This window comes from Rhinolophus hipposideros, assembly GCF_964194185.1.
Source record: "Rhinolophus hipposideros genome assembly, chromosome: 3".
Classification (NCBI taxonomy): domain Eukaryota; kingdom Metazoa; phylum Chordata; class Mammalia; order Chiroptera; family Rhinolophidae; genus Rhinolophus; species Rhinolophus hipposideros.
Window position 1 is genome coordinate 85308846 of NC_138049.1, and position 11980 is coordinate 85320825.

Below are 11980 nucleotides of genomic sequence, written 5' to 3' on the forward strand. Positions count from 1 at the left end.
ATACAGTGAGAGGATTGATGGGCTGAAGACTCTAGGATAAGAACTCAGTAGAACCCACCTCTCCCCATCCTGGTCAACTGTTATCTTGCCTCATTCTCCTTCTCTTAACTGCCTTCCGTTTGTAACCTCGGAGATGCTAAATTGCTGCTCTATGGAGACCTTAGATTCTCTCCGCCTGTGAACACAATTCTATGGTTGGGAATATGTGCTTGTTATCATTGGCACCTACGTGCTCCTCTGCTGCCTAGGAGCTCCCAGGAATCACTAGATGTTTGGGGTTAGTATCTCATTCAAATTTTCATCCAAGGGATCCCACATTTGCAACACATGCATTTAAAAAGACCCATAGTCTTGTGAAGCAGGAGAAATAAGTTTGGCAACAGATAGAACATGTTCTTATGAGCTCTCTCTCCTGTTTGCACATCCCAGTGTGGTTTTACATTTGGTGTGTACCAGTGAGATCACTTTCATTTTCAGAGGAACTGTTTCATAGTGTTCTCTAGAAAACTGAAGTGTGCAAAACACTTCATGAGCAAGGACTGTTTTGTGGAGTTCGAACTATGGTTTATCCAAGAAATTTTATGTATAATAAAACTACACTGCTTACCATTTTTTGCAGCAGCCGTGAGCCAGCTTGCCTATGAATTATTGTTAAACAGTCCATAAACAGTTATGATAGTGCTTTTCATGCCATATATGAGGTGTGACAAAAAAATGTGAATGTTTAAATAAAAGAAATATTTATTAACGTATAAGGCACATTGCCATTAATCCCCCTCAGAATACTCCTCTCACTTTGAACACACTTATCCCATCATTGTTGCCACTTTCTGAAGCAGTTCTGGAAGTCCTCTTTCATGAGTGTCTTTTGTTTCACTGTCATGGCTGCCTTGATGTCCTGAATCGATTCAAAATGTTTACCTTTCATGGTCATTTTGACTGGGAAAGAGTCAGAAGTCACTCAGTGCCAGATCTGGTGAATAAGGTGGATGAGGACACACTGCAATGTTTTTATTTGACAGAAATTGCCATACACCAGAAGAGATGTGTGACAGAGCATTTTCATGATGGAGGATGACTTATGGCACACTTTAAAACACACCTTCTCGCAACCATAATTCACAGCTGTCTGACTGCACCGAACAAGTGGAAACTTGTCACACAGTGTTACTAAGGTTTGACACTCCACTTCCCGTATTGAAGATCCCGCCTTTCCATTGGATGGCACTTGGCAGCAGCAATCACTGTAGTTTTTGCTCAAACCTCGTATATATATCAGCTTTCAGGGGACAAAGCTATTTACCAGTTTTTATTATTTCAAGAGAAAAACCAAAAGAATCCTGGAGGCATTTAGAGGGTTTGGCACCTCCAACCCCACACAATACTGTTGACAGATAGTGAAAGATAGTGAAAGTATGAATCAGGTCTTTTGTAGGTCTCTTTGTGCTAGGAACCATGTTTTCTTACTTCTCATCCAACGCTTTGAGATGGCAGTTATCCCACATTGCCAGTAAGGGATTTGATGAAACTGAGGCTCTGAGAATTACATGCCCAAGGTCACCCAGTTTGTATGTAGAGGAAACCATGTTTTCTAATCCAGTTCTGGCTGAATCCAAAACCCATGGTCTTTCTACTGTACCATGCTGCTTGTGTTAGCATGTAATTTTTTTAGATTTATTTCTTGTGTCCTTGCCCACATCTTACTGATCAGTTTCTTCCTTTATTTCATCCTAATTTGAGTGCTTTAGCAACTTTAAAAACCTAAAAATATATTCTTCTCACCCTGCTTCTCCCACCAACAAAAAAAGTGAAATAAAGCACTTATTTTAAAATATGGAATTCACCCATTTTATGCAAACATTATTTACCTGAGACCTAAATTCAGGGAGAGATTAGAAAGGGAAAGGCAGAAGGATTTAAAATGCCAATTGGGAAGCAACAAGAAATGTGGGTCTTTGACATTGTGATGTATATTCCAAATGCACAGTTGATTTGTGCTCAGCTGTGCAGGGAAATCCTTGGCTTTAGAGGTTAGTACGTAACACTGTTTAGGATTAGGCTGAATTATGGCTCCAGCTGGGTGGAGGAGTCCATTTTCTGTGCCAAGAATCAGTGATCTTGGCTTTTACTTGCCTCTTATCTCTTTGATATGTGGTGCTGAGGTCTCTTAAGATTAAGGATGGCCTTTGGAGTGAAGTGCCTTTTTCTTCCTCACTGCCAGATAGAAAGTGTTCCAACCTAGATAGATGACTGTAAATGTCAGAGCTACATTATGTGATGTGCACTTACCATTATGTTTGCAGGAACATATTAGGGAAGAACAACACTTGATTTTAGTACACATGTTTAAAAATGCAAAATAAAGCTCATCTGTTTTTCTGCTGAGCTCAGAATACTGCACGTACTTGCTATCATCTTTGTCAGTTACCTTCCTTCCAAAGCCTCCCTTGAGGTAGATGCACTAGAGTGATTACCCATCTGGTCACCCATGCTTCCTGTTAATTGACCTGAATGGTGGTTACCAAGCAATTGCTGGTAAGAAAAACTCCCTCACTCTGATACAACGCTACACAGACGGGGTCTCTTTTATTTTTTAAACCTAAGATTCCTCAGTCATCCTTCCTCAAAGCTTGAGTTTCTAAATCAAGAAGTATTTTAAAAACGAATAGGTGGGAGATGATGTTGAAGAATACTAAACAATCCAGACATGCTGGGTTGACAATCTACAAAGGAAAGCTAAAATTGAACAAGTTTTGTAAATTTGGGAATGAGGAAACCAAATGCAGGGTGTGAGAAATTCATCCATAGAACACATGAGGAAAAAGGTGGTTGTAGTTGACAGCTCCGTGGAAGTCAGTTGGGGATGTGTGAAATGATCTTGAGCTGCATTAATACACACACAGTGCCCAGAACAAGGGATGAGGAGAAAGTTCTCCACTATGGCACCTCATTATAAGATGTGGGCAACTGGCCAGCTTCTGCGGGTGTGGAACCAGGATGCAGCTCAGAACTATATTGGAAATGGACATCATAATGTGGAAAAATACGATGTTATGTTATTTGTTGCTATAAATGTCTGCATGCTAATTAGTCCAAAGAAATTTACTTTTGCAAGAGAATCCACATAGTTTGTATACTGTCCTGCTTACTTGAATGATAACAGAACAGTGAAATCACTGTTAACAGGTTACTTATTAGAGCTTTGATGAAAAAATTCACTAATTTCCATTGATGGCATTGTCTATTAGGAGAGCCTTCTTGCCCACCATCTCTGTTGGGTCATCCCAGCAGCTGAAGCTTAGGGAGGGCTCACGGCCATTGAGTTACATGCCAGCAGCTGTCAGTCTGCAGGGCAGAGGTTTAATCCTGAGGCAATGCATTCAAACCCAGCCCTAACTAGTTCACCCAGGCCTGTGGTGAGCTAGAAGCAGCTGGAATGTGAGTTAGAAGGAACTGGAAGGTGAGCTAGAAGGAGAGGCTGAGAAGAGGAGAGGGGAGGAGAAAGCCACCCACAAAACTAGGTGGAATGAAGTCCTTTCCTTGCAGGGTCCTGTGGGACATTCTGCCACCTGAAGAGGTGGGGACCCAGTCACATTTGATTAGGGTATGCAGGCGGAAATTCCCACCCGTTCTCAGAAATATTTTTCTCTTTTCCATTCCCGAACCCTGAGATACAAACTGTTTTCTGTTCTCCACAATGAATCATTTCTGCAAAGTGACAGCGGATACTACCAACCACCTGGGTTCAAGATGCTGATTTTCACGATTTCCCGACCAACTTTTCTTAGGATTTGGGAACGGAAAAGTGAAAAAAAATTCTGAGAACGGGCAGGAATTCCCGCCCAGAAACCCTAGCGATAAATAGGAAAAATATCTAAGCAATGCATTGTGAATAGTACATTTATTTCCCATTGTGGGTATTACTGGATTCAAGGAGCCGATTTTCCCGATTTCTTGACCAACTTTTCTCAGGATTAGGGAATGTGAAAGCGAAAAAAATTCCTGAGAATGGGTGGGAATTCCTGCCTGGAAACCCTACATTTGATTCATAGGAATGGAACATGTGGGTGTCCAGAATTTCAGATTCTGCCTAATGATGGACCCAAATTCAAAGTTACCCCCAGAAAGAACTGACCCCGCAAGATCTTTACGTGAAGCCCTGTTCCACCTTTTCTTAACCATCTATGAGGAGGTGGTGGAGGGAGTTCCATGCCTTTTAGAGGAAAGCTGAGAACTAAGTCCTGCCCTGAGGACATTCTGAGTTAAGAAGTACTAATCTGCAGGAAGCAACAAATGGGATGGGCTACAGAAAACCACCTTTGTCTTTTGGGAATAAAGCATCTAAATGAAGAAGCCAGATTATCCAGGTCTAAATCCTACTTTGACATTTAAATTATTTAAAAAAAAGAAAAAGAAAAAGAAAGAAAAAAAATCACTTGGATTTTTACATGGACTAACAAAGATTTTCCAGCAGCTAACATTTATTCTCTATAACAGACAAATAGTCTCAAGGTTACCATTACTGTAGTTGAGAAATAACTATAAAAGCCTCTGAATATTACAGGAATACTCTTTGGACTTTTGAGACAATAGATTTAGGAACCTTCATGATGACTATATACAGAATATATATATGTAATTGGCGTGTAAACATTCTATAACTATTTCTCTGATATTTCTCCCCATCCTCCAAGAAGGAGATAATAGTAATCTTAGTATTTTACCTTTGTAAAGTCTTTTCTATATTTCCAATAACATTATTCAGAATTGTGGCTGATTAGAACTGCCACTTTCACTAGGCTGACGGACATAATCCGGGATTTATAAGAACTCTGGTAATAATGGTCTCCCTGTAAGGCAGGTAAAAATATTTTAGAGATGAGAAAACACAGGTTAAATAAATTGCCCAAAATCACAAAGTAACCGAACTACACCCAAGTCTAACTTTAATACTTTTATAGCTTTTTAAAAAAATCTGAAGGATTGCCAGTCGTTGGAAGACAGATTTTCATTTCATCATGAGATAGAAGTTTCTTTTCATTACAGCTGTCCTAAGGTGGCTGCCTTGGAAGTGGAGTTGCCAGATAAAATACAGGACACCAGCTAAATTTGAATTTCAGATGATGAAAATTGTTTAGTATAAGAAAGTCCCAAACATTCATTCTTATATTAAATATTATTCATTGTTCATCTGAATTTTAAATTTAACAGAGCACGCTGTATTCTTATTTGCTTAACCTGGCTACCTTATTTGGGAAATATTGGTTTCGAGGTGCTCAGATTAGAAACACTAATCAGATTAGAAACACTAATGCTCACATGGAGATGTAGTATTGAGGATCTGAAAGTCAGGAGTACAGTTGGGGTTGATTGTATGGAGAGTGGGGTTCCGATTTCATCATCTTCATGGGGGGCTTCATTGAGTCTAGAACTGGACTGGGTGTGGGGCGGGGGTGTGGCACCGAATGGTTGTACAGTCCATGGATTTGGGGAACAGTGGCTTTTTATGGTCTTTTCATTTTCATTGTTTCTTGTTCCTTTGGCAGGATCATCTCACTGCTCCCCAGCTCCGGTAGATGCAGGGGACAGTGGAGAGTGTGAAAAAGAAAACACATTTTGCTCCTTCTTAATATTTCTTAAACTGTTGGAAATCCTTGGATATACATCTATATGGAGGCTTGTGTTCCCACCAGGAATTCTGGAATTTTCACCATTGAGATGCAGCGTGTCTATTTTCTATTTTGTTCCCAAAAGAATAAGGCATTGGAAGTATTCTTCCTAGAGATAGGAATTAGGATAAATAACTTCTGGCAGACCCTCCAAATTACACAAGAAGATAAGTTAAAAGTTGGCTCTATTTTGAAGTTGATGAAACCATTTCTTTGGAAAGGTTTCTTAATGTTTCTGAATAAAATACTTAGAAGAATTCTTCCTTAATGGATATCTTATAGCCCACAAAATTCATGACCTGTCACATGAAATCCTTAAGTAGCATCGTTCTGATAATTGACAAATAATGAAAGTTCAACTGAGGCCCCTTTCAAATTCGGTTCTCCTATGCAGTGTGATCTGTTTACTGGAGACTGTTGTTAAGAATGTAAAAACAACCTCTGTCTGGGTGCCAGAACAGAATGCAGGCTGTCCACGGCATGAAAAATCAGTTGTGCATGTTCTTGGTTGTAGCAGTGTTTCTACAAATATATTTTAGGTTATAATTATGAGCAATACTTGAAAATGCCCTCGGAAAGGCAGGGACCAGAGCCACATCTTTGAGAGAACCAATGTGTAAGAAAAATATCCAGTTTTATGAAATTTTAGAAATTATTTTAACTGATGGACACCTGCCTTCCATCAAAATAAAATTCTGTTAATATTCTCTCCCCAGCCTCCAAATGAAAAAGTCTGATAATACAAAAGAGAAAATTTCAAAATAGAATTGTAGAGTGCTTTTTTAAGCAAAACACAAAATACAGAAACTATGAATGAGAGATGGATAAATGCCAGCCCATCAAAAAATTCTATAAAGTCAAGAGACAAACTGGGGGAAATATAGTGGCAAAGAACACGATTTTCTTAATGGACATGAAACTACAATTTATAGTCGAAGAATATAAAATGGTTAACTCAACTCAAATGTAAGAGTTATGAGATCACATTCTCCTCTGGTAATCTGGCAAATGGAGAAAAGTCTGATTGTACACAGTATTGGCGAGACTGTGGTGGAGAGGCCCCATGTGCTGTTACCAAGAGTGAAAATTGAAGTGGCCTCTATAGGAAATAATTTGGCAATGTCTGTAAGGGTCTACGTGCACATACACTTTGGTTCAGCAGTGCTAGTTCTGGAAATGCATCCAACGACGTGTGCTCCCCTAGAGTAATTTTCCAGGAAAAATATTTGCCTCACCAGAGCCAGGTTGCTTTGCCAGCCAAAGACCCAAGTAGTGAATTAACATTGCTCAGGGAAGAAGAGAGAAGCAGAGAGAGAACATAGCTTTGGTTTCAGTCCTGCCAGAATGCTGGTCAAGCTGAGCTGGGGGCCAGAGTGAGTGTACAGTTTGTAAACTGAATCTCCGTAGGGAGAGCTGGTCCGTCAAGCTATTAGTTGGGGACACTACATTTCCATATGGGAAGAGAGGACCTCTATGTACACTAACCCCTCTTGCAAAGAGTGGGTGGCATTTGAGATACAGCAGGATTCTTCCTCTTTGAATCTAGTTGGTATTTAAAGCTGCTTCTTTGCTCTTTCCATTTCAGCCCTATGTTCCCTGGTCCTCCATCCTGCGACCATGGTTCCCTTCATATGTAACACGCAATTCTTCAAGCACATTTCCAGCCCCCCAGGCCCTTGTATCCCTCCATCCTCAGCAAATGCTGGGCTTCATGTAGTCTTGTGCAGGGTACCCCTCCATGGCCTCCTGCTCTGGAATTCTTAGGCCTTTGCAGCCTGTCTCCTAGGAGTGTTTCCCTTTAATCTCACATTTATCTCAGCCAAAGACAAATGGACACAGTAAACACTTCGAATGAAGCCACTATTGCTGTATCCATAAAATCCTAGGCTGCTACAGGCCCAGGAAGGATCAAGCCTTGCTCACTGCTGCTTCTCTGTCCTCAGTTTTGCCTATCCTTAGCTTCTTTCTTTCTCTTCTTCCCTTCCTTCTTTCCTTCCTTCCTTCCTTCCTTCCTTCCTTCCTTCCTTCCTTCCTTCCTTCCTTCCTTCCTTCTTTCTTTTTCTTTCTTTCTTAAGCATCTTAATTTTATTTTTAATAGGCAATACGTTTTTATGACTCAAAAGTCAAAACTATGAAAAAGGTGTAGATAACAAGTCTCGGTCCCACTCTCCTCTTTCCCATTTTATTAGTTTCCTATTCTTCCAGTGCTTTTGTTTGTTTGTTTCTTTAAGGTTTGTTAAATTATCTAAAATAGTGAAATACAAATTCATCATGTACATACAATCTATTTTGACCTGCCCTGGTATTTGTAGGTGTGTGTGTGTGTGTGTTTGTGTGTGTATATGTGTGATTTTTCCACCTTTAGTTATTTTTTTAAAAATTTTGTTTATTTAAAAATTATAGTTAACATACAATATTAGTTTCAGGTGTACCACATAGTGATTCAATATTTATATGTCTTATGGAGTGATCACCATGGTATAATTTATATATGTATATATAATTGTATACACACACACACACACACACACACAAAGGAGATTCTGCCAAGTTTTATCTCCCTTTCTTAGCCAAAAATATTTGCATATGATATAAACTGTACTACACTTTGCTATTTTTACCTAAAAATATCAGCTTATACATTTTTTTAAAATTGTGACAAAGTACATATAACATAAAATTTACCATCTTAACAATTTTAAGTGTATAGTTCTGTAGTGTTAAGTATATTCACACTGTTGGTCATCCAGTCTCTACAACTGTTTTCATCTTGCAAAACTGAAACTCTATAACCATTAAGGAACAACTGCCCTCTTCCTCATCCCCCAAACCCTAGCAGCCACCATTCTACTTTCTGTTTCTATGAGTTTGACTAGTTAACTTGTATAAGTGGAATCATACAATATTTGTCTTTTTTGTGACTAGCTTATTTCACTTAGTATATTGTCTTCAAGCCTCATTCATATTGTAGCTTATGTCAGAATTTCCTTCCTTTTTATGGCTGAATAATAGTCTACTGTATGTATAGACTACATTTTGTTTATCCATTTGTTCATCAATGGATATTTGGGTTGCTTCCACCTTTTGGCTACTGTAAGTAATGCTGCTATGTTCATGGATGTACACATCTCTCTCCAAGAAGTGCAGTTGTTTTGAATATATACCCAGAAGTGGGATTGCTGGATCTTATAGTAGTTCTACTCTTAATTTTTTGAGGAGCCACCATACTGTTTTCCATAGTGGCTGCACTTTTTATATTCCCCACCCGCAGTACACAAGGGTTACAATTTCTCCACATTCTCATCAACACTTGTTAGTTTCTGTTTTGTTTCTGTTTTTGATAGTAGTTATCCTAATGGATGTGAGGTGATATCTTACTATGGTTTTGATTTGCATTTCCCTAATGATTAGTGATCTTGAACATCTTTTCATGTGCTTGTTGGCCATTTTGTCTCAGTTTTTGACTATTCCAGGCCTTGAATAACTTACCCAGCTTCAGTAGCAACAGAAACATTCGGATCCCCTTCTTTGAGCCAAATCTTTCTCTGTAGAAGTGGGCTATCCTGCAATGTTTCATTTCCTTGCTCCTTTCAGCTGAACGTTTACCATCATCATCTGCTTCTAAGGCTACTTCTTGCCCTTTTCTAATAGCTGTAAAGATACTGCTGAATCATGGTGTCTTCATTACTTTAACTCTTTACATTCTGTTTGACACACTCCTCCAGATTCTGCAGGATGCAGGCACCACAGTGTGAGACAGAGGAAGTCAAATTCTGAATCTGCTGAAAACCTCCATTTTTTTAAAACAAATCTGGTGGAGTGAAGAGATTCTGCATCGTAGGCCAAGATTTCTTGCTACCCTGCTGCTTCCTGTCTGCCAGGTCTTACCCATACCTGGACAATGTCTTGTAGATGATCAGTACTTCCACCCTCCCCAACTCTTACACGCTGAAACTCATCTACTAATGCTTGAAAAACATGTGCTGATCTTCTCAATCATTTTTTCTCAAATCTGCCTAAATCATTGATTCTTGATTTTGGATGCACATTGGAGTCAGCTAGGGAGATTTTAAAATGACTGATGTTTAAAAATCTTCCACCCCAAAGGCTTCTATTCAGTTGGTCCAATTGTAGCCTGGGCATTGGGATTCCAATGTGCAGTTGGGGTTGAGAACTACTGACCTAAATTTTATGAACAGTGAATGAATCTTATTAACGAGTGTTACTAATCAATCGTGTCATCTCCCTGTCTCTCACTAGTAACTCTCTGGAGGTTTACCATAGTTAGCTTTCTGGAATTTTATCCTTTGTTAATTCATCCCAGGCTTCCCATGATCTAATCACAAGTCCCCTTTCCTAATCCCAACTGTAAAATAAGTGTGCTTCTTTTTATCTTTCATATCTCTCTACCCTGTCAGGAACAGAGTAGAGGAAAATATCTTCCTTATCCCACCCTCAAACCCCTTCTACAGGCAGGAATACACATTAGCAAATATTTGCTTCAAGGCTTGTTGGCAAAACGTTTGGAGCTCGATTTCTATGATTCTAGAATCCTACTAAAAGTTACCTATTTATAAATATATCCAGCTGGCATCTGCTGTGTTAAAGACACATATGCAGTTGGAAAGGCAAGAAACTTTTGAGTCTAGCAGAAAAAATGGGTAGGAATAATAGGGGAGAGAGATTGGTATCTGAATGCTTTGAAACTTAGTCAATCTATTTCTCTTTGGAAACGTCAGAAATTTTTTGCTCTTAGGTCGATTCACATGATCACTCTCAGTTGTACCATCTCTAGAATCTGTGACTAGTGGAACTCTCATTTCTTAAACTCAGATGTTGTTGAAAGTCACCCAGTTATTCTACTGTGAGAAGATAAGCAGATTACACATTTTGTCCTTGATATTAAAGAGTGTTACTGATTACTGATAAGAGCCAGTGGGGACAGCTTTTCTCCAATGACTTCTCCTCTGTAGTCATGAGCTGCTTTATGGAGCAGCTTTTACACTAGCAGCACAAGTTCATGCTATTTGGGCCACACAAGGACAGAAGATGTCATGATGGATACGCCTCCAGGTAGTACGTCTTTGGGCCAGATCTCTCCCAGGAGTCAGAGGTCAACATGGTTTCCACAAGAAAATTGCAATTAATCAAGATGTAATTAACTGCTAACTGGAGCTCTTCAACCATCTCCCTCTAGAAGGAATAAATGATTGTTCAGTTGGCAGTCTCTGCCATGCCTTTGGGAGGCCCTTGTTTAGTCTGTTTGGGCTGCTATAACAAGTTGCCATGGGTGGCTTAAATAGCAGACACTTATTTCTCACAGTATGAAAGGCTGGAAAGTCCAAGGTCAAGGTGCTGGCAGGCATATTTCTTGGTGAGGGCTTACTTCCTGGTTTAGATAGTCATCTTCTCCTTATATCCTCACAAAGCACAGAGCAGAGAAGCAGGCTCTCCTGTGTCTTTTCTTTATAAGGGCACTAATCCCATCATGAGGGCTCCACTCTCATGACCTAATTTCCTCCCAAAGGTCCCACCTCCTAATACCATCACAGTGGGAATTTGGGATTTAACATAGGAATTGGGGAAGGACACAAACATGCAATCAGTAGCAGCCCTTCTCAGTGCCCTAACCACTTCAGTGTCCAGGAATCCTACTGATACGTGTATCCACTGCTGTCCATCCACCAGTCTTCCTGCCTACTCCTGAATCTTCCATCACTCTGCCTAATGGACACTCCCAATGATTTAGAGTGTCCAACTCAACTACTTACGTGTGTGCCCCAGACATTGAGTTTCTGCCTCTAGCTGAGTTTTTTCCCAGGTCACATTGCTGTTTATGGCTCCTCCGTACCTGCCTCATGTTAGCCAGTCAGCCCAGGACCAGGCCTAAGCCTTGCCCTGGCCTTATCCTTGTCATAGCTGCACATGCTCACACTTGTCCTTGGTGAAGAAGAGCATCAGTGTGGAGCAAGGCTTTAGGATTCAGGTTCAAATTATGCTTGCTGTGTCTCATTTTTCTCAGGTATAAAAAATGAGACAGAATGGTAATTACCTCATAGGATTGCTGTAAGGTTCAAATGGAGAATCCATATAAAGACCATGGTACATCATGAGTGCTCAATAAATGCAATAAATGTTGCCTGTTCAGTTGCAGGAGACATAGTCTAGCTCTAGGAACCATGGGGCTTGTTCAAAGGCTACAAAAGAATTTCACATATGCCAGTTTCTATTCCAGTAAGGGCAGGTGAGTGTCCAGGATCTGGGAAGTCACAGACCATCAACCACTCCTTGGATTTCTGATTCTGTCTCTC